Genomic DNA, 22836 nt, shown 5'->3' on the forward strand with positions numbered 1-22836 from the left:
CACTCTACTCAGTTTCAGTACCAAGATGGCTATCTGTAGAACATCAGAGAAAAAGTAGGCATTCCCTCCAAAAGGGACTAAAAAGAGCCTTCTGAACTATAATCTCTGACTATACTGAAATAAACCTTATTTCCCTTCCCAAGCTGCAAACACATAGAAATATGGCAAGGGCTCACGTGAGATGGACAAAGACTTACAAATACATAAAATAATATATTCTGTTTCAGTAATTCAATGACAAATCACAAAAGCATATCTTGAATTTTTCTTTTTTTTAAAGGAAATGGAAACATACTCTGAATGTATCAGGAACTGAGTGACAGTTTGGTTGCTGAGTTGTTGAATGCACTCCTGGGCAAAGGAGACACATATATGGAAGAAATTATGTGGGGGTGAATATCCTCACACAGCTTCACAAAATAATGGCTATAACTTCTATGATGCCACAGCCACCTTTGCCATAGCAACAAATAGGTGTCAGGCACTGGTTTTGCCCTGAAGTGGACTCAACCACATCAACAGGCACAAAGAATGAGAGGGAATGACTATTAGCCACCAGACTTCAGCTTGAAGAGCTGTCCTCACCAGAAGCTAGGATAAATTGAGCTGGGCAAGGCTGATCTCCATGTAAGACTCCTGAACACTAAGGATTAGGCACTATTATAGGTATTGGAGAAACAGAAGTGAATGTGGCTCTCTGCTCACCAATTTCATGCTGAAACGAAAACCAGAAATCATAATGATAATTCCTATAAATCAGAGACATGACATTCGTGATTTTGTAGCAACAACTTCACAGTGAGGATGGGAGGAGACAACCCTGAACAAGAGATAGTTGATATGAGAGCCATCATCCAGGCAATTACCTAGGAGCAGGTACTTCAGGCAGTAAGAACAGCAAGTACATCCCCCATTGATGAAAATGGACCTGACTTACTTCAGAAAAGGAAAACTGCACTGACATGCTTGCTTGTGAAGTAAGAATGGAAATGTACAATGAAGCAAAAAGAGGTCAGAAATGAAGATAGGAATAAAATAGATAGATATGGGATACTGTGGATTACAAGATGAAAATGTCTGATTTTAGTATAAAACTGACATGACCCACTGGAAACAAAGTGCTAAATTAGCAGTCGGACACATCTGATTCACCGAAATAATACTTCTAAAATGTGATTCTTGCTGGGCTCTGGTGGCTTACAATTGGGATCCTATTTACTCAGGAAGCTGATATCTGAGGATGAGTTTTAAGTAATCCCAAAGAGGAAATTTGGTAAGACAAGTCCAATTAAACACCAAAAATATGGATATGAAGCTATGGTTCAACTGGAGGATCACTAGCCTTGAGGAAAAAGACTAAGAAACAGCACGGAGGCCTTAGGACCAAAACCCAGGACGTCAAAAACAAAGAAGGGAACAAATAAAATTTGGTGCTCAGTCATTCATCACTTAGCATTCTCGTTCAATGTATTTGGTATGAGTCTTGGAAATTATATCCTTAGCAAATGCTCTCCCCAGATATTTTGCTTCATTACCAACTTTCAAACCCCTGGCAGCACCAATGTCTCCTCCCAGTTAGCATAGCAGTCAACCATTGGAAATTTGAAGATATATATTTTTTTACCATTAGAATTCTGATCATCTTTCCACATAAATCAAATGAGTAGTAGCCACATTCCACTATTCTGAATGTTTATAATCCTCCTTTGCGTTAATAAGTATTAAAGCTTAAAATTCTAGAATGGTTATCAAATTACCTCCTCTTACCTCCATTTATACAGTAAATCGAGAAAGTTGAGCTGTGCTTCAAATAGTAGAGTGTTAGCATCGCATATTAAAGCTAAGAAACAGTACCTAGGTCCTGAATTAACCCCAGTACTGCCCAGTACTGCCTCTCATACACAAAATAATCATGATTACACCACAGGCTATGCACATGTTAACAAGGGATGTAGATGAATGGAATGATGACATCAATTACCTCACCTTTAGTCTCAAGCATTCTGTACAGCGTAGCCCAGTCTGTGAAAAGCCATAGGTGAAATCTTTCCTCAAAATCAGCAGATACATCCTCATTTCCCTCTGCACATTTATATTATTTATACACACATATAAGGGCTATATTTTCTAACTAATTTTCTTTTTTTTAGGGTGAGGTCTGGTCGTGGGGCCTGAACTCTGGGCCTGGGCGCTGTCCCTCAGCTGTTCAGCTCAAGGCTAGTGCTCTACCACTTAAGCCACAGTGCCACTTCAGGCTTTTTTCTTTTTGCTTATGTGGTGCTGAGGAATCGAACCCAGGGCCTTGAGCATGCAAGGCAAGCGCTCTACCACTGAGCCACCTTCCCAGCCCCTTAATTTTCTTTTTTATTGTGAAAATACTGTACAGAGAAATGCATAATCTTACACACATGCTTCAGAATTATGTGCACTTGTTTAGGTTTCATAGGGAGCACAATATATCCATCCTCTGGATCATTCTTGTAATCTTAGCTGTTCACAAGGATGGTATCTGAGGATCACAGTTTTATGCCAACCCAAACTAATAAATCCTCAAATTCTTATCTTCAATTAAGTAGAAAAAGCCAGAAGTGGAGATGTGGTTCGAGGGGCAGAGTGACAACATTGAGTAAAGCAATCTAAGCAAGAGCTCCAGACCCTCAGTTCAAGCCTGAGTACTGGCCCACTAGTACTTCAAAAGCCAACCTCCCCCCAAACACCAAACCAAAAATATGTCAAAATATTTGTAACTTGTGAAGCAAAATCCAATGAGGAACATAGTTGCTAGATTGTTAAAGAGTTGGCCGGGAAACCCCAAATTCAACCTGTGTTCTAATGACATAACAAAAAAGCAACCAAGTAAAATTTCCCAGTAAAGAAACTTCCTTAGTATTCACTGGGACCCCTGACAAAGATACATTTTTCTATGCTTTTTGAAAATTGGTGTTTTTTTTCAGTAAGGTAAATAGTATAAACCTTTTTTGTAAGTTATAGGAGTCAATGGAAGCTCCAAGTGAAGTGAATGTACAACAAAAAGCATACAATATTACAAGTTTCTATGCCTCTGTTGAGACACTAGAAACTTGTTATAGTGTGGCCTCTTGGAAAGAGAAGGGGGATGCTCAGCATCACTGGTCATAAAAGAAATGCAAATCAAAACCAAAATGACATTTAGATCCCATTCACCCCAGTTAGAATGGCCATTATCAAAAAAACAAATAATAAAAGATGCTGGGGTGGATATGCCTCAATGAGAACCCTACTACACTGATGGTAGGAATGTAAGCTGGTTTAACCACTCTGGGAGGCAGTATGGAGGTTCCTCAAAAGACTAAATATAGAAATCCCTTAAGATCAAGGAATCCCACTTCTCACAGTTATCCAAATGATCTCAAACTAGGGCACAATAAGCTACCAGCACAACTATGTTCATTGCAGCATTGTTTACCATAGCTAAGATATGGAGCCAACCCAGTTGCCCCTCAATAGATGAATGGATCAAGAAAATATGGTATATTTACAGAATGGAATTTTATGCTTCTATCAGAAAGAATGGCATCGTTCCTTTTGTAAGAAAATGAAAAGACTTGGAAGGAATCATACTAAGTTAATCAAGCCAATCCCAAAGAACCATGAGCCCTATGATTTCCTTCACTTGCAATGATTATCATTAGCCTATTACTCCTGAAAGTGGATCATAGTAGCACAGGAGTTATGAATATATACATGACCATACAAAATGATGCTAACTGAATGAATGCTAATACATAGAAACGGCAGGTCTTCTTTTGTTTCGTTGTTAAGCTTGATGTAACCAATGTACTGCAGATAGTTCATTTTTCTTACTTTATGTTATTTTTCTTCTCCTATTGGTTTTATCCATGGCAATTCCCATCTGTGATTCTGGTACCCTGCATTCTGTATATTCATTTATCTGTTTGGGGGGAGGGAAGGGAAATAACAAAATGCTGAAAGAAGTTTAAATGGTGATGCATTACAACAATGATATTCACAGGACACTATGGCAGAAATTAACTTTCCAACGGGGTGGGGGGTTTGGAGGGAAGGGACAGAGGAAGATAAACACTGGAGTGGGTAACAATGTTTAATGAGAAATGTAACTTACTCATGTAAATGTAACCCCTCTATACAGCATCTTTATAATAAAATAGATTTTTAAAAATATAAAAATTAATTTTTTTTCATAAAATCTCAAGCTGATACCAATGGAACTTCTGAGTTCGTGTCAAAGAGTTTTTCAGGACTATCAAGAAGCTAGTACTAAGTACATATAATCACAATTAAGAGATAATGAGAAAAGTAGAGCTTTGTACTTCGTTAGATGAATAAAAGAAAATTTGTTTTTGTTTCTGTTAACATAGAATATGTGTTTGTTATCTGCACTGTTCCCAAGTCAGACTAATCTCTTGTCCTTAACTTTCTTTGGTATGTATAACTTGGACATGTAATCTGAGATATAAGTAGTATTCTTTGTTCAATTTGGAGGCACTCCTCCCTGGTCAAGAAGTTAGACTGGAAGACCCTTCACACTTGCTGTTGTTTCTCTCACACAGCTTAGGAGTTTGAGAAAATGACTGTAATTAAGTGACTCTTACTAATAATAATTATTGGTAGAATCTGAAAACATATTTGGGTAATAAAATAGACTAGAAAAAGGTTAAGTTTGCTATTTTATATCACTACATTTCTTTTCTTCTAAGTATAGAAGCCAGACTTACCCTAAGAGAAGAAGCAAAATGGCTTATAGAGCTCAGATCATTTCTTTCCACAGCAGATGACAGCACCAGAAGATATACAGGTCCACAAGTGGCACAAGGAAGTGAGAGTTTGATTTCTCCTTAAATCTTAGGGTCGAATGCTCAATGAGGAACCCTAAGGACTGATGACAGCTTAAGGACGTAACATTTCCTGTGTTGTTCCATCTTAGGAAGCTGTCACCAGTCTCCCATCACACTGTAGGTGCCACGCCTGACTGGTGACCTTGGCTGTGTCCTGAGAAGGTCCAGAAAGGTTCTGTAATGTTCACTGGAGAGTTAGGATTATATTCTAACAGGACATACAGGAATGTGGTAATAAGGCCTGAGTCAGGGTTTTGTCAGATCTAGATGATTTGTAACAGTCACTGCTGTCTTCTGGCTAAGAATGTGGATATATTATCAGGGTCCTGCACACAAATTTATCGCAAGTGTTAGTTTGCACCATTTCCTTATGAAAGACAACAAAAGGTCATTAATGCCATCTGACATATTCTCATCAATATTTACTAGGTTAAAAGCTATATAAAATCAAGTTCATCATGAAGAAAAAAACAAGAAAAAAAACAAAAATGTTTTTCTGTACATATCATATGTGACAAAGTATTAAAAGTTAATGAAGCTGGGAAAGTTAAATGGATTTCTTTTTTACTATGGTTGCAACTGTCTTTTACATTTCAAGTACTTAACAAAAAGAATGTAAGCCAATCACGGCCAGTGGTACACACTTGTAACTCTAGCTGTGATCTGAGGAAAGTGGATTATAGCTAGACCAGGTTAGAAAAATCTGTGAAATTTTGATCTCCAATTAACCATTCAAAATCAAGAAGTGAAGGTTGGTTCAAGTGGTATACGGCTACCCTTGAGTTAAAAAACCAATGGTCAGCTCCCTGTTTTCAAGCTCCATTATACACACACACACACACACACACACACACACACACACACACACAGAGTTACCCTTGAATAAAAAGCTAAAAGTCAACTCCCTGATTTCAAGCCCAAGTATTTACACACACACACACACACAAACACATTTTATCTCAAAAATAGCCAGTGACCAGGAATCAGAAACAAGATGATATTTTTCTTTATTTTCTTTCATTTTTGTCATGTTTCTTCATTTATCTCTCTTTGAGAAGTTAAAGGAGTCATATTAAAGTGAGACAAATGATGAACATGTGCAACAGTGGTATTCAATTGGTATTATATTGAAAATGACCTATGCAACTTATTTGTGGGGAAGGATGGGAAAGCTAAGAGATGAAGGGAAAGGGTAACATTGTCCAAAAAGAAATGCACTCAGGGAAGTAGAGCTGTGGCTCAATACGAGTGCCATTCTTCAGCAAAAGAGCTCAAAGGCAGTGCTCAGGCCCTTGGTTCAAGCCTGATTACTGACTGAAACAAAAACAACTACAAAAGAAATGTAGTCATTACCACACGTATGTAACTATCCCCTCTAAAGCAAAATAATGATAACGATAATAATAATAATAATAATAATAAGAAGAAGAAGAAGAAGAAGAAGAAGAAGAAGAAGAAGGAGGAGGAGGAGGAGGAGGAGGAGGAGGAGGAGGAGGAGGAGGAGGAGGAGGAGGAGGAGGAGGAGGAGGAGGAGGAGGAGGAGGAGGAGGAGGAGGAGCAGCAGCAGCAGCAGCAGGAGCAGGAGCAGGAGGACAGGAGGAGAAGTTAATAAAACCAAACCAGTGAGAGAGAAAAATTGAGAGAGCAAGGGAAGGGGTGACATTTCAAAAAAGAAATATATCCATACCTCACTTATATGGCTATAAACTCTGTGTAACTCATCTTTGTAATAATAATCCAAAAGAAAAAAAGACAGAAATATAGTGCTGTAGGCATAACTCAAATGGAAGATCCAACTAATATGTATGTGATACCAAGTTCAAAACCCATTATCAATTTCCCCTTCAAAAATGGCTCTTCTCATCATGTGTGCTTTGCCTAGCTTATGAACAGGGGTGCAAACAGTTAAAGAGAGAGAAAAGTAAGCTGTCAGGCACAGAACTGTGCTTTTAAGGAGAAGTACTTGCTAGAACACGTGTTGACTAGAACACATGATGACTCCATGTTTTCTGAAATAAACAGACCTAGTTGAACTTGAATACAGGCTCCACTGTATATGAGATACGGATTCAAAATTAACTAAACTCTCTGGATCTCAAAGTCTTCATAGTTAAAGTGAGCATAACAATACATATCTCACATTATGAGATCTGGATGTCATCAAACCTGGAGTGGGTTTTATCTTAGGTGTGTGTGCAACACTCAAACACTGCTGGAAGGAGAATAAACTGGTATGATGTTTACTATATTACTTAACAGTAATACAGCAACTATACAGCTCATGCCTGTTATCTTACAAAAGAGGCAGAGAAAAGAGGATCAAGGTTCTAAGCCGGAACAGGAAAATGGAGCAGACTCATTTCCATTGACCTCTAAAGAAGCTTGAGGTGGAGTTTGGTTCAAGTTGTAGAGTGCTAGGGTTGAGCAAAAAGCTCAGGAACAGTGTGCAGGCCCTGAGTTCAAGCCCTAGGACCAGCACAAGCACAAGCACACACACACACACACACACACACACACACACACACACACACACGCACTCACACACACCACACAAACACACATACACAAACACACACACAATTTTGTATGTTCCTATCACTCCACTTAACAATACTTTCCCACTTCCAAGCTCAAAAGTTGTTGTTGTTTTGTTTTGTCTTAAAAGGGACTTGCTGTGTAGCTCAGGCTGCTCTTAAGCTTACAATCCTCCTGGGTGCTGTGATTACAGGCATATCTATCATAATTGGCTTCACTCAGTAACTCTATAACATTTTTTTGCAAGAAATTCATTCATACTCATGAAGATATGTGACTTAAAGCTGTTCATATTAATATTCTACTGTAGAAAATGTAAATAATATAGCTGGACATGGTACTATACTACCACATGGTAATGCCAGACACAATTAGGAGTTGAGGAAAGCCAGATTTACACTGCAGAACGTTGTCTCCAAGGAAAGGAAATCTATAAATATAAATCTACTATGAGACGTATAATATGTTAAATTTATATAATGGAAAAAAATTAATTATTGTTAATGGAAATAAAATCTTGGCAGAAATTTTAAATACATACATATGTATATATATATTTAAATTTTGAGAAATAAAATTTAAAGTAGTATTATCTGCATTTTTCAGTCTGTAACCTACCCACTTACTGACACATTAATTTCTGTTTAGTCTTCACAAAACACTGTTCTCTCACATAAGTACAAAAAACGCAAAACAAAAAGTACAAAAAAGTGCATTATCATAAATGCAAATATAGTTTATTCCCTACCATAATAATTTGGAGAAAACATGCATTAAGTTAATGGCACTGAATACTGCTCAAGAAGGGGAGGCAAAGAGAATGTAGATTGTCTGTGTGTTTGTGTGTGTGTGTGTGTGTGTGTATGTGTGTGTGTCTGTGTGTGTGTGTGTGTGTGTGTGTGTGTATGTGTGTGTGTGTGTGAGTTCCATGAGTAAATAATGGAGTCAGAAGTAGACTTAATATTCCTGTTTAGTCTTTTTGCGCAAAGCTGATACTCTACCACGAGAGCCACATCTCCACTTCTGGATTTTGGTTTCTCAATTGGAGAAATATCTCAGATTTTTCTGCATAGGCTGCTTTAAACCAGGATCCTCCGATTTTTCCTCTAAAGTAGCCAGGTTTTAAAATATGAGCCATAGTTGGACAGCAACTACATTAATATTTTTGCATGTTTGAATGAATTTTAGAGTAAGACATAGATGTTACTTTTGAGAATGTAGGAAAATAGTAATTAGTATTTAAGAGATTTTAAAGCATACAAAGCTGAGAATAGAATTTAGCTGAGAATAGAATGGAATAAATCAAAATTACCTATGATAGATTTCAGTCTGTGCACAGAAATAATTGCACTGTTGGAGCCCAAGGCCATCAGGTAGCTGAGCTCCAACTGGCTGCTATGCTCATGAGGCCAGCTAGTGCTATTCACAAGAATATGATGTTGCTGGATGGCAGGGATCAGCTTCAAGTTCTGATCCTGAAATATTTCTATTGATCTAGAAGTGGAAACACACCAGGACAGAATGTGATTAAAATGCAGAATGCAAAATTCATTGAGTCCAAGGAAGACAGAATAACTCTTTCTATATCTGAAAGAGTATTGTCTCACCAAGAATCCTGAGCCAAATATGGTGGTCAATGTTTGTAATCTCTGAACTTGAGAGGATGATTTAGAAGTTAGCTTGAGACCAGCCTATGTTTTAGGCCAACAGAAGGACACATAGTAAAATGCTATCTTAAAACAACACCACCACCACCACCAACAAAAGTCCCAATAACTGGGAATGTGGTTACTTGTAGAGTGCTGGCGTCCCATGCATGAAGCAGTTGATTTGATTCCTCAGTATGACATAAGCAGAAAAATTGGAATTGGTACTGTGGCTCAATTGGTAGAGTGCTAGTCTGGATCAAAGAAGCTCAGGGAGAGGGCCAGGCCCAAATTTCAAGCCCCAGCGCTGGCAAAATTAAACAACAACAACAACCAAATGCAAAATGCTGTTTGTTGAAATAAATATGTTGAAGAATTGTTGATGCTCACAAGAAAATTTTGCTGTAGCCATTCATGATGAACTTTGTTAGGAAAAAGTAAAATAAATTAATGAAATATTATCTGGCATTAGACAGGACATAGTGAGATCTAAAAATGATTGCTGCCGATGGTGACTTGACACAACTAACATTACAGATACACTTTCTAGATTGTAATTTTTTAAGGATACAATCGTGGGTTTTTTTCTTTTTCAAAATAATTTTACTGCCTGGGGCCAGGGGCTCACACCTGTAATTCTAGCTACTAAAGAGTCAAAGCCTGTCCATGGAGGAAAATCTGTGAGTACCTTATCTCCAATTAAAGGTTCAGAAAATGTAAAGCGGCATTGTTGCTCAAGTGGTAGAATGCTAGACTTGAGCTGAAGAGCTGAGGGACAATGCCCAGACCCAGAGTTCAAACACCACAAGTGACAAAAAATAATAATAATAATAACATTAATTTTATTGTTACTATTAAGGTGTTATATATAAAGGCTACCATTTCATAAGTTTGTTTCTTTGCTCAAAGAACACATATGTATCTTCATTGCCAACCACCAAGATTTGGCCATCTGCTTTCCAGCTGATCTCTGGGTGTAGAGGGAATGTGTAATACAAAGCAATACAAACCAGTTCTTACTATAAATAATTGTTTCCTGCACATCCTCAATATCAATGATGATAACATGAAATAAAAAAATACCTTAGTTTAAAACATTCTTTAGACAAGTTAAAGAAATCCTGAGAAAAAGTATTTTAAGAATAATTTCAGAGAGCTAAATCTCTGGGCTTAGGTTCTGTCTCTGAAATTTATTACTCAAGGCTAGTGCTTGCACTTTAAGCCACAGTGAAGCTTCCACTTATCTCATGGTTAATTGAACAGAAAAGTCTCACCAACTTTACTCTTCAACTTGGTTTTGAACTAGGATCTAGAGATCTCAGTCTTCTGAGTAGCTAGGATTATAAGCAACTGGCTAGAATAATTGCTTACCTGAGACAGAAGCCAGTTAGTATTAATTGTCAATCATGTTTAACTTTGTAAAATAAACTTTACTGAAATGCCTTACAGAAGAAATAAGGAAAAAAATGTGTCTGTGTGTTACAAAGTTCTTGCTAAAAGATATATATTTTACTTGTTTTTTTTTTCTTTCAAAATTTTATGTTTTCCAGAATCATACCTTATCTTTCATACATGCCCACAGCTTCTTCAACTATCATTTCTTTATGTGAAGAGCTGCACATATCTATTTTCAGTCCAAATTCCTTGTATGCATCTATCAACCACATATTCAACTGCCATAAAAATTAGTGAAACAATAATCACCTCTTTCCATTATTGGATATTAATGTGTATGTAAAATTTAGGAAAACAAAGAATAACATCAACAAATATAACTAGATTTTAATACTAATGTTAAACATAAATTAAATGTTGATTATTTTCTGAGCAATTTAATAAAAACATCAAGGAAAAGAAATCAACTATTTTGAGTGCTGATATTGTGGTTTAAACTCAGGATCTTACCTTCTCACTTAAGCTTTTTCCCTAATGAGTGTTGCTCTATACATGAAACGCAGCTCCCCTTCCAACTTTAATTTGGGGATTATATAGAGATAAGAATCTCATGGAATAAAAAATCAGTTGCGTCCCTATCTTGGGGTTCATTTTAATTAACATCATCTTATATGGTCATATGGTACCATGTACTAGTTACTACAAGCAAAGGAAACTAAAGGAACTACGTTTATTTGGGCATATTTCACTTACTATAATTTTTTCACATCTTTCCATTTCCTTACAAATAGGGCGATGCCATTTTTGATAGAGGCATAAAATTCCACTATACACGCACACACACACACACACATACATATATATATTTTTTACATATATATATATATATTTTATTGGGAAAATACTGTACAGAGGGTTGGCACTTAAATGGGCAATGTAATGAGTACATTTCTTATCAAGAATTGTTGTCTTCTCCTTTGTTTCCCCTTCCCATCCCTTTCCATCTCTCCTACCCCACGTCCCCCCACTCCAAGCCAAAGTAGTAAAGTTCGTTTTTCGACATAATGTGTTGAACATCTCATTGTTGCAATGGGTCCACCTATATCCCTATTTAAACAATTTGGTTTTCCCTTCCCCCCCACAAATTATACCAACATCAAATACAGTGAAAACAGGGGTTATACGTTGGGGAAGGCTATAAAAAGGAACAAAAAAATCATCTTATAAATAGGTTAGAAACAAGCAAAAGAAAGAAAAAAATGTTTGAAGCCTTATCTTGGGGTTCATTTGGTCTCAGATCAACTTATCTGACCTTTTCTACTTGTCTCAGACATATATTAGTTATTGCAAATAAGGGAAACCATGGGAAGTATGTTTTTTTGGGCCTGGCTTATTTCACTTAATATGATTTTTCCAAGTCTTTCCTTTTCATAACAAATGGATCTATGTCATTCTTTCTGATGAGGCATAGGATTCCATTTGGTATATATACCACATTTTCTTGATCAGTTCATCTACTTAGGGGCCCCTAGGTTGGTTCCATATCTTAGATATGGTAAATAATTCTGCAATAAACATCGTTGTGTTGGTAGCTTAGTATGGTTTTGTTTGTGATCATTTCGTAAATGCCCCAAAATGGGATTGCTGGGTCATAGGAGCTATAACTGGAGTCTTGGAAAAAATTATATTACATGAAGTAAGCCAGACCCAAAGAAACATAGGTCCTTTGTTTTCCTTATTTGAAATAACTAGTATATATCTGGGACAAGGATAAAAGTTCAAAAGCTATGTATATAAGACCAGATAAGATTATATGAAGTGAAATCAACCCCAAGATAGGGGTTTATAATCAACCATGTGATTTTTTTTTTGTTTCTTTGTATGTTCCTCGCCCATGGTATAACCCCTGTTTTTACTGTATTTGATGTCGGTGCCCCACATCTTGTATACACATTTCTCTAGCTTGGGGAGGAGAAGGGAAAAAACAAAATGTTTAAATAGGGATACAGGCCGAACCATTGTAACAATGACATGCATAAGAGACTATGTTGAGAAAAGAAATTTACAATTTAGGCAGGGAAGCAGGAAAGAGGGGAGAGGCGGAGTGAAGTTGTGGAGGTGGGAGGGAAGGGGGGGTAGGGAAATACAGAGGAATAGGTAACACTGCTTGATAGAAAATGTGCTCATTGCAATGCTCAAGTAACTATAACCCCTCTATACAATATTTTTACAATAAAAACTTCTTAAAAAAAAAAAGAAGGTGTCATGTACACCAAGTATAGTAGTCCACTTCTGAAATCCCAGCTGATTGGGAAGAAGAAATGACAAGGATCATGGTCTGAGGCAAGACCACAAAAATAACTGCCAAGACAGCCATCTCCCATCTCAACAAATGAGCTGGCCATCGTGACTCACATCTGAAATCCTAGCTAATTATGTGGGAGGCATAGGTAACAAAGTCTCAGTCAATCTAAGATCACACCTGTGCAAAAAGTTCAAGATCTCAAGCAAATAATATGGATTAGAAGTATGGCAACAGTGGTTGAGCTTCTTGGTGCTATACAACAAAAGTCCTGTCTAGCAAGCAGAGAACTCCTCGATAGAACCCTAGTAATACTCCTCTCTCCCACCAAAAAGCCTAAATAAGTTTCTCCTATTTGAACATCTAATTTCCAGGCCACTGACAGTTCAGAGATGGTGATATTCTCTTTAAAATTAGGTGCTCTAAAGAGACAAAGTTATTTAGGCTTTGAAATAATTTAAAAGGAAGGAAAATGCATGCGAGTTTTGTTAGCTCTGTAATTCTTGAAAATATAAAACACATATATCCATTTATGTATGTATATACATGTATGTAAACATATGTACAAGTAGTTCATCTCTTTTCTGTGTAGCAAATGGTACAAATGAATCTGCACAATCACTACTCAAAGGCATGAATAGACAAAGAGAAGGAGCAAAGAACTCATATTCAGGAATCTATGGCTAGCCAATAACCCTGAAAATCTTTTACATCAGTTTGCATGTGTCAGTTACTGCAGTACAAGGACAGTAAATGCTTCGGAGTAGAGTTGATGGATAATATGGAAGTGGGTAGTCAAAAGAGAGGTGAAGAGAGAAAAGGTAGAATGACCAAGAGGAATTGGAGGAAGTGCAGAGAGGAATCCAGTGCATTTCCTACAAAATTATGAAGAGTGAAGGAAGATATTCATAGAGGAGGGATGGATGAGAATGTTGAAAGGCTTGGCATTGATCAAAGTATACTATATGCATTAACTGATTTATTTAATGATAACTCATTATTTAATGATAACTCAAAATAATGATTAAAAATCATGTCCCTAAAATGTTATGCAATTAGAAGCAAAGCATGAGAATGTGCTCAGATCATCTCTAGTGTCTATAAATCTTTTTTTATTAGGATGAGTTTTAGAACAACAGTAATGTTGTTCTAATGCCTATCATCTGAAGAAAATTTAATGATTTCCAGCTATTTAAAATAATCATTTTGGGAGCTATGGCTCAAGTGGCATTGTCTACCTCGTGAGCAAAGCTCTCAGATATTGAATTCAAGTCTTGATCTCAAACATAAGTAAAAACAATCAATAAAATCAAGCACTTTCCTGGGCACTGGTAGCTCATGCCTTTAATTCTAACTTTAATCAGAAGACAGAGGTCTGGGGATCTCAGTTCAGTATCAGCTTGGGTAGGAAAGTCTGTGTGATTCTTGTCTCAAATTCACTGCCAAAGAAAGCTGGAAGTGGATTCGTGGCTTGTAACCTACAGCATAAAGCTCAGGAACAGAACTCAAGCCTTGAGTTAAAGCCTTAGAATAGTGCATATATATACACAAATGAAGTAAATCACTCAAGTTCTCAACTTCCATTTCCCTAATCTTAACTCTAATCCTGGTCAAAACCCTAAGAGTAACCTTGATGATAATAGTAACCCAATCCTAAAATTAATGAAAATTACTCGAGTTTAGATACATACTTACAGATACCCATTGTCTTTGAAATGATTTGCAATTTGCTCCAAATCCTACAGATTCCCTAACTTGGACCCTGAAATCTATCTTGTTCCTTATTAGGAATCATTAACCTCAAATCCTCATATCATGAAAAATACCATAGTTTTCATTGATCTCAACTTTTACTGAACTCTTGTATATCCAAAAAGAAGCTGCAGGTTTACTTAAAATCTACTCTACTTCCAAACCCTAACTATATATCTAATCCTTACTAGATACCTAACTCTAAATTTAACCCTATTGAACCCTTAATAGGAAAATTAGGGAAACTAGTTTTTGTTAAATTTCGCACTTACATTACTTGAAAGTGTTAGTAGTACCTTAAAGCTTACTCTTCCCTAACCCTAAGCCTAAACTGAATTAGGAAAGTAAACCTAAACCTAGAACTAATGGCCTTTGGAGTCTAAAAGCCACACAAATACATTAGTTTTTATTCATCCTAACTTCAATTCAACTCATCTTTCTAAAAATAGCTTGTAGTTTCACTCATTATCTTGTCTTTATTGTAACCCTAACCCTAACTGGAATATTGATGTTAACCCTCACCCTAATCATACTCTAATCTTAATATTATTAGCAGTTTTCTATTTCACATTCATCCTAATTCTAACTCTACTTGTGATTCAAAGATTTACTTTCAGTTTGACCCTAATTTTTCCTAATGCTTACTCTAAGCCTAGCTGGAACTAAAACCTAACTTTCACCCTAATGATAATCCAATTCTAATATTTAAGAAAAACACTCTAGTTTTTAATCATTCTAATGAATACTCTAGTTTTCACTCTGGAAATGAGTTTGTTTGCTCTAATTCCCACAAATTTTCTGACTCTACCTCTAAAATTATCTTGTTCCCTAACATAAGCCATTATATTACTTGTCCTCAAATTCTCTTACAAGGAAAAATACTGTAGTTTCCATTGAATCTACCTTTTCCTGAACCACTCTATCTGAAATCAGTTTCAGATTTACTTACCATCAAGTCCATTACTTAACGCTAACTCTCAACCTAAACCTGGCTGGAAAACTCTCATTAATCACTACAAGAATGATCACTGAGAAATAAATATAATGATAATGTTCTAGTTACTATTCAGCCTTGCATATTTGCTTCTACTTGTTAGTGAACACAATTTTATACTAAAAGCTTTCTTATATATAAATATAATCAGAAGAAATTACTGACCCTAATCTTAATCCAAATTATATGACAATACTAACACTAACACAAGTACACTAGTTTTCACTCATCCTTCCAAACATAGTTTTCATTTTTTTCCAATATCTTAGTCATTTTCTAACCCTAAACTTAATCTTTCTTAACTGGAACATTGAGAATAACCATCAGCCTTATTGTAAGTAGATTCTAATATTAATAGCAATACTCTAGTTTGCATTCATTTTAATTCTTACCAGGCTCATATTAAAATTTACCTTCAATTTGACCCTCATTTTTTCTCCTTCACTCTAAGCCTAACCATGGCTGGAATCCTAACCATAACCTTGACACTAATCGTATCCCAATTCTAAAATTTATGAAAAATGCTCATTTTGTGCAATCCTAACTGAAAGTCCACTGGTAATTCTTGAAATAATTTGCAGGTTTTCTGTAAACCCTAAAGATTTTTTCACTCTTAACTCTGAATGTATTTTGTTCCAAAACAGGAATCATTATACCCATTGATCTCAAATCCTGATATTATGAAATACATTGTACTTCCATTATCCCAGCTTTTCGTGAATTCCTAGAACATAAAAAAAGTTTCAGCTTTACTTAATATTTAATTCTTTTTTTTTTCTTTTTGTCAGTCATGGGGCTTGCACTCTGGGCAAGGGCATGATCCCTGAGTTCTTTAGCTCAAGGTGTGCGTTTAACCAATTGAGCCACAGCACCGCTTTTGTGTTTTATGGTGGTTAATTTGAGATAAAAGTCTCATAGACTTTCCTGCCTGGGCTACCTTTGAACTGAGATCCTCAGAAAACAGCTTCCTGAGTAGCTAGGATAATAGGCATGAGCCACTAGTTTAACCCATTTCTTGACTGTATCCTCATCCCCGGTTAACCAGAAACCTAATGCAAATCACATTCTGATTTAACACCAAATGGTTTTTGTAAGGAAAATTGTCTAGATTCTATTCAATCGCACATTTTTTTTGGCTTCTACTTCTTATTGGAAAACTAAAATTTACCTTAAAGCTTATCCTTCCCTAACCCTAACCAGAACAAAAAAGTATCTCACACTTTAAACCAAATTGTATATGAATGTTTAAAGTAACACAGACTGGTTTTCATTCATTCTTCTTAAAATATGTGGCAGTTTTACACAATGTATTACATGTTTTTTTTCATCCTAACTCCACTCTAACTGGCACACCTTGCCTAATCCTAAGCCTAAATAAAACCGAATCATCATGTTAATAGCAAGCCATTTTTTCATATTTATCCTAACACTTGCTTAGCGTGTAGGTCTAAATTTTATTTGCATTTTGAACATAAAATGTTAAGTGTTTTTCTATTTCCTGTAAGGTTTTATTGTTCATTATTTTTTTTAAAATTTTATTTTGTTGAAAAGATGCTTTAAAGAGGGATATGTTACATGTGTAAGGTAAGGAGTATGTTTCTTGTTGAGCATTGTTACCCATTTCTTTCTTGTTCTGCCACTATCCCATCCCTCCCCACATCTCTTACCCCTCCCTTTTCATGGTGTAAACTTAATTTTCAACATAGTGAATGTGAGTATCATTGTTGCAATGGGTCATCCTGTGATGAACCTAAATTTTCTATTTCTCTAATCCTAATTCTAATTTTGTCTGGGATCCTAACCCTAACCAAAATAATAATGATAGCTCAATTCAAAAGTTAACGAAAATATTCAGGTTTTTATTCATCCTATTAATTTACTGTACATCTTGAATTAATTTGCAGTTCAGCTTAAATCTTTCAAATTAGTTTATATGCGCATGTATAAAGATGTAATTTTATGTGAAAAACACAAGATCTTTGGAGGAAGGAGTAATGAGAAGGAAATAGAGGGAGTATAATCAAATATGTTAAATATATTATGGAATTGTCACTTCTGACAATTAATATCCATTAACAAAATCACTAAAAATTAATAAAGAACACACAGCCTTCTAGTGTTCTTTAAGAGAGCCATGATCTGTCTTCTGAAAAAAAAAACTCGTGTTAGATAAACTTTGTCCATGCATAATTTATATTGTTGGCCAATTATTTAACTTAATGAATATAAATTTATCGAATAAGATTCCATGACAAAAAATATAGAACAGTTACTTAACAATTGTTTGAGAAAAAGTTATTGTCATGAGTTTTAGGAAACAGAATTGCTATTTCCCCACAAAGCAATGAATTAGGTTTACTAATCTAGTATTTGTAGTAAGTTTAGAGAACATAATTGACATGAAAAACAACTAACTGTACATCTTGTTTCTTGAATGAGTGATATTTTAAACATTGCCTTTTATTCAAATAAATACTTAAGTTTTCATTTCAAAATAAGTGCAATTTTATCTCCTTTCAGAACAAATACTTACCCTGCATTTAAATGTACTAGCATATTTAGGTATTTAAAAGCTAAATTTTCTATGTTTTATATGTAACTCTACATATTCAGAATGACATGATTTTTTTTTATTCATAAATATTTAACCACAGATTTTTGCTTCATCAATATAAATTGTCTCATGAGGTTGTAGTGAAGGCTCCAGTAACCACAGTGGTCAAAACCATTTACTGAATTCTAAATTTTAAATCAAATCATTTTTAAGCTATGATAATATCATTTATTGTCTCTTCAGAGCAATTAAGCTAAAACAAATACTACTTTTTAAACATTTCCCTCACATTGTAAAGAATATTAACATAGGTCAAAAAGAGACTAATTATTTCAGACTCATCATATTTGGTGATCTTAGTGTGAAGAATGTAGAGAGTACAAGGTCCTTATACTCAATAAATAGTTTTGGTAAAATTAAATCATATATCTGGATTTCTAATTTGGAGGTTAATCACATGGAAACAGGAAAATAATAAAAAAAATTACTTTGGGATCAACAGAAAAAGATATTTGTGCATGTAACCACAGTTGCTTTATTAGTTTGTAGTTGAACACTGGACTTCGATTTATATCTTGGCTGTTGTGAATAATGTGAATAACAATGAACTACAGATATATTTATGAGTTACCCAGAGAGAAATAATCACACCATTGGTGGGTCAGATGGTTTTTCAACTTTGGATTTCTTTAGAAAAGTGCATACTACTTTCTACAATGAGAACACTAACATGTATTTTGACCAAGAGTGTAGAAAATTTCCTTTTCTCCACAGTGTCGCCAGCCAACATTATTGAGTTGTTTTAAAGGGCAGGTTTTTACTGTGCACAGTATCCCAGACTGGCCTTAGACTAAAATCCTTTTACTCCAACCTCCAATCACTTGGAATTACCAGCCTTTGCCACCACACCTGGTTCCCTGGATATTTTTGATAAGAGTTATTATAGTTGAGAAGTAGTATCATAGTAATTTTGAATTGCATTTCTCTAATGATTTCTGCTCACAAAGCATTAAGCCAGCATAGAAGTTGTATTAAATACAAATTTGTAAATCCACAGGCGATTTTCAGGGCTTTTTGGAAAACATGTCTATTCAGAAATTTTGTCCATTTTTAATCAAGTTTCTTGTTAATTTCATCTTTAATCTCTTTATAGAAAATCAATAATTAATTCAAGGTAGTAGAAAGGAAAAAATTAAGCAGCTCCTAACATTTTTAAATTTTTAATAAAGTGATATTGCTTTAATCATTTTCTGTTAATGCTTGAGACTATATAACTCAATTTACAAGGCTATATATATTTTATTTATTTTACTTTGATTGTTCTTTCCAAAGCCTACATGACTGATTTCACTTGGTTTCTTTCAGTCTCATGTAGTTCAGATTTCAAACTGAAGAATAAACGGAAGGAAGCAAACAAAAATATAGTTCCCCTCATCTGATGATACCTCTACAAGAATGAGGAAAGTGTTCATCCTTCTAAGGACCTATCATAGAATATCAAAAAGAAAATTTATTCTTCTAGGTCTTCCTTATCTTTGCGATGTAACTTAAATGATGTAAAACACAATATACTGTTCAGATACTTTTATGTTTTATCAGTTTTGCACAATTTCATATGGATTTCACCTCAGTCTACAACATTCCTTCATCGTTCTGTCCCTGATATTTTTACACTATGACTACATAAGATTACCTGTTTGATTTACAGCATGAGAAGTTATCCACCTTTCTTCCTTGGAAGCAGAGCATGGTCAATAGATATTACTTCTGGTTGCTCACACTACATGTAATGGTTTCTGTACTACTTATCACATTCTATTTAGTATTTAAAAAAGAATGCTGGCTAAACTCAAAGCTCATTCATAGGTTTATGTTAAGTGTTTCACAAGTTTTTTTTTCTTAATTCTTAAGATAACATTTGCTATAATGCTAATGTTATTACCAGTTTAGTGTTAGGAAAAATTGTAGTAAAAGACAGTAAGTGCATGGCCCAAAGACACACACAGTGAGGAAGGAAATGAGTCAAATTTTCCAAAAGTCTTTCAGCAATACTAAAAAGGTGGGTAAAATCTCTCCATTCTCTTACACTCTCAGTTCAATATTCATATTGTCCAAGAAATAACAGCATAGCAAATATTGCCCATAGTGATTGTTTTTTTTGTCACATTTTGTCTTCAACACAGACTGTGTTGGTGAAATTTGGTTATCATGCACAGAGCTGAGCTTACAAATTGAAGTCGGAAGACAGCCAAATTTCTTCTGTCCCACAGTTCCAGTTTCTTTTTTAAAAAGTACTAAAATTTTTAAATATCATTGCTTACTATCTTTTAATCTCCAAACGAATTAAATTGGCATATAATCACTCCAAAAGTCTTTCAAATTAGGTGAGGATAAAACAGGATCCCATGAAATAAAATTTCTTTTATTTTTAAAATTATTCTAAAAGCCTTGTGCTGGCTGGTCACCCTTATAATGGTATCTACTCTGAATATTTGCTCAGGAGACTGAGATCTGTGGATAGCACTTTGGAGCCAATCAGGCCCCCCCCCCAAAAAAAAAACTTCAATGAATTATTTTTCAAAATATTTAATTAACTATCAAAGAGCCAGGAATTGAGATGTAGCTTATATAGTAGCTCACCAATCTAGATAGGAAAGGCCTAGCAAGACCTTGAATCCCTGATTTTAAACTCTGAGCACACCAATATATATACATGGCATGTGTTCGCATGCATGCGCGTGTTTGCTTGCGCGCTGCTGCACTCACACACACACATTTATTCAAATTACCTTCATCTCAGTGTTCTGCATTAATTTCTTTGTTAACGATATTATATGGGTAAAATAGAGGAAATAAACTCTTCCATCTCAGAACATTTTTATGTTTTTATTCTAATAATACTGTGCAGAAGGGTCAAATTTACATGAAAAAGGAGACTATTACATTTCCTAACAAGCATTGTTACCTCCTCCTTTATATTTTCCCTACAATGCCTTCCCTCCCACCTCCACAAGTACACTCCCCTCCCCCTTCCTTCCTCTGCCTAAATTGTAAAGTTCATTTTGCAACATAGTGTCTTGTGCATCGCATTGTTACAATGGGTCAACCTGTATCCCTATTTGAGCATATTTTTCCCTTCCCCTCCCCAAATTAGAGAAGCATACATACAATATGTAAGTGCACCAACTTCAAATACAGAGCAAACATGGGTTATGGCGTGGGGAGAAACATACAAAGAAACAAAAAAATGACATCGCACATTATAAGTATGTTAGAAACAATAGCAAGAAACAAAAAACAACTTGTGTCCCTATCTTGGGGTTCAATTTCTTTAACATCATCTTATCTGGTTATATGCACATATCTTTTGAACTTTTCTGCTTATCCCAGACATATATTCGTTATTGAAAATAAGGGAAATCATGGGACCTATGATTCTTTAGACTTGGCTTACTTCACTCAATAAAGTTTTTTCCAAGTCTTTCTATTTCCTAAGAAATTGGGCAGTGTCATTCGTTCTGATGGAGGCATAGAATTCCATTTTGTATATATACCACATTTTCTTGATCCATTCATCTAATGAGGTTATCTGGGTTGGTTCCATATCTTAGCTATCCTAAATAATGTTACAATAACCATAGGAGTGCTGGTAGTTTTAGTATGGACTTGTTTATGATCATTTGGGTAAATCCCCAAAAGTGGGATTACTGTGTCATAGAGGAGTTTTATGTGGAGTCTTTTGAGAAACCTCCATACTGCTTTCCAAAGTAGTTGAACAAGTTTACACTCCCACCAAGAATGCAGTACGATTCCCTGTTGCCACATACCTTTCAACATCTGTTGTTGTAAAAATATGGGCTCCATGGATTTGCATGTCATCCTTGTGCAGGGAGCATGCTAATCTTCTCTGTATCATTCCAATGTTAGTGTATGTGATGCTAACTTGAGCACAGAACCTTTTTTATATATAAAGTATAATTTTTATTGATTTTATTAAACTAGACAATTCAACAAAAAGTAAGTTCAAAAGAATTGTGAAATTTTAGAATCATGTATTTTTTTATAAGCACACATTGAAGAATAAAATCAAGATAGACATGCCAAAAACAAAATAATTCCAGAAATTTGTAGTTCAAGAGATGTGTAAGAGGAGGAATTCAATTATTCTATACAAGGAACCTGTCAAAATGAACATTGCTGCAAGTGTTAAGGCTTGTTAAAAGTTTTAATTTTTAAATATGCTTAATTTTGGAATTTTGCTTATATATGCCAAAAATAGGACTCTTTGGCAGGTATAAAACTTTTCTGCAAAGTATTTAAGATTTATGGTAGCAGACATTATGTACTAAGTATGTACATTTCAGATTTTAAGGAAACTTTATTAATGAGAATTTGCAAAGTCTTTGTGTAAAGAAGCAGAGTGAAGAATTAAGACTTTAACTACACAGTTTCTGTTAATACTTTAGGGATTCCTTACTTTATTTGTTAGCAAGGAATAAATGATGATATAAGCCATAATGTACACATGTATGTTACTATTTACACACATATACATACACATGTATACATGCACACATGGAGAAAGACACATAATTACAGCCAACAAAAGTTTCACCAGTATTTGAATATGCCTTAAACTGAATACTTGGAACAATATATATTGAAGATGTATTTGTCTCTAAGAGTTCTTTTACCACTCCTCTTATCTCTTAAAACTGGTAGTTTTAGAGAGATTTGACTTACAAAATGCAGTACAAGGGATAGCAAGTCACTTGGAAATCTCAGTAAGTATAAGTCATATG

The 22836-nt window shown here is 35.1% G+C and overlaps 1 non-coding gene across 1 annotated transcript; it reads right to left on the reverse strand.

Annotated features, from left to right (window-relative positions):
- Nucleotides 1–21881: 21881 nt before the first annotated feature.
- On the reverse strand, nt 21882–21985 carry LOC122127869. The gene has a single exon (XR_006151312.1). It is a non-coding gene; the product is annotated as a U6 spliceosomal RNA (small nuclear RNA).
- Nucleotides 21986–22836: the final 851 nt, after the last annotated feature.

The sequence above is a fragment of the Dipodomys spectabilis genome, unplaced genomic scaffold (assembly GCF_019054845.1).
Source record: "Dipodomys spectabilis isolate Male_0828 unplaced genomic scaffold, ASM1905484v1 ptg000315l, whole genome shotgun sequence".
Lineage (NCBI taxonomy): Eukaryota > Metazoa > Chordata > Mammalia > Rodentia > Heteromyidae > Dipodomys > Dipodomys spectabilis.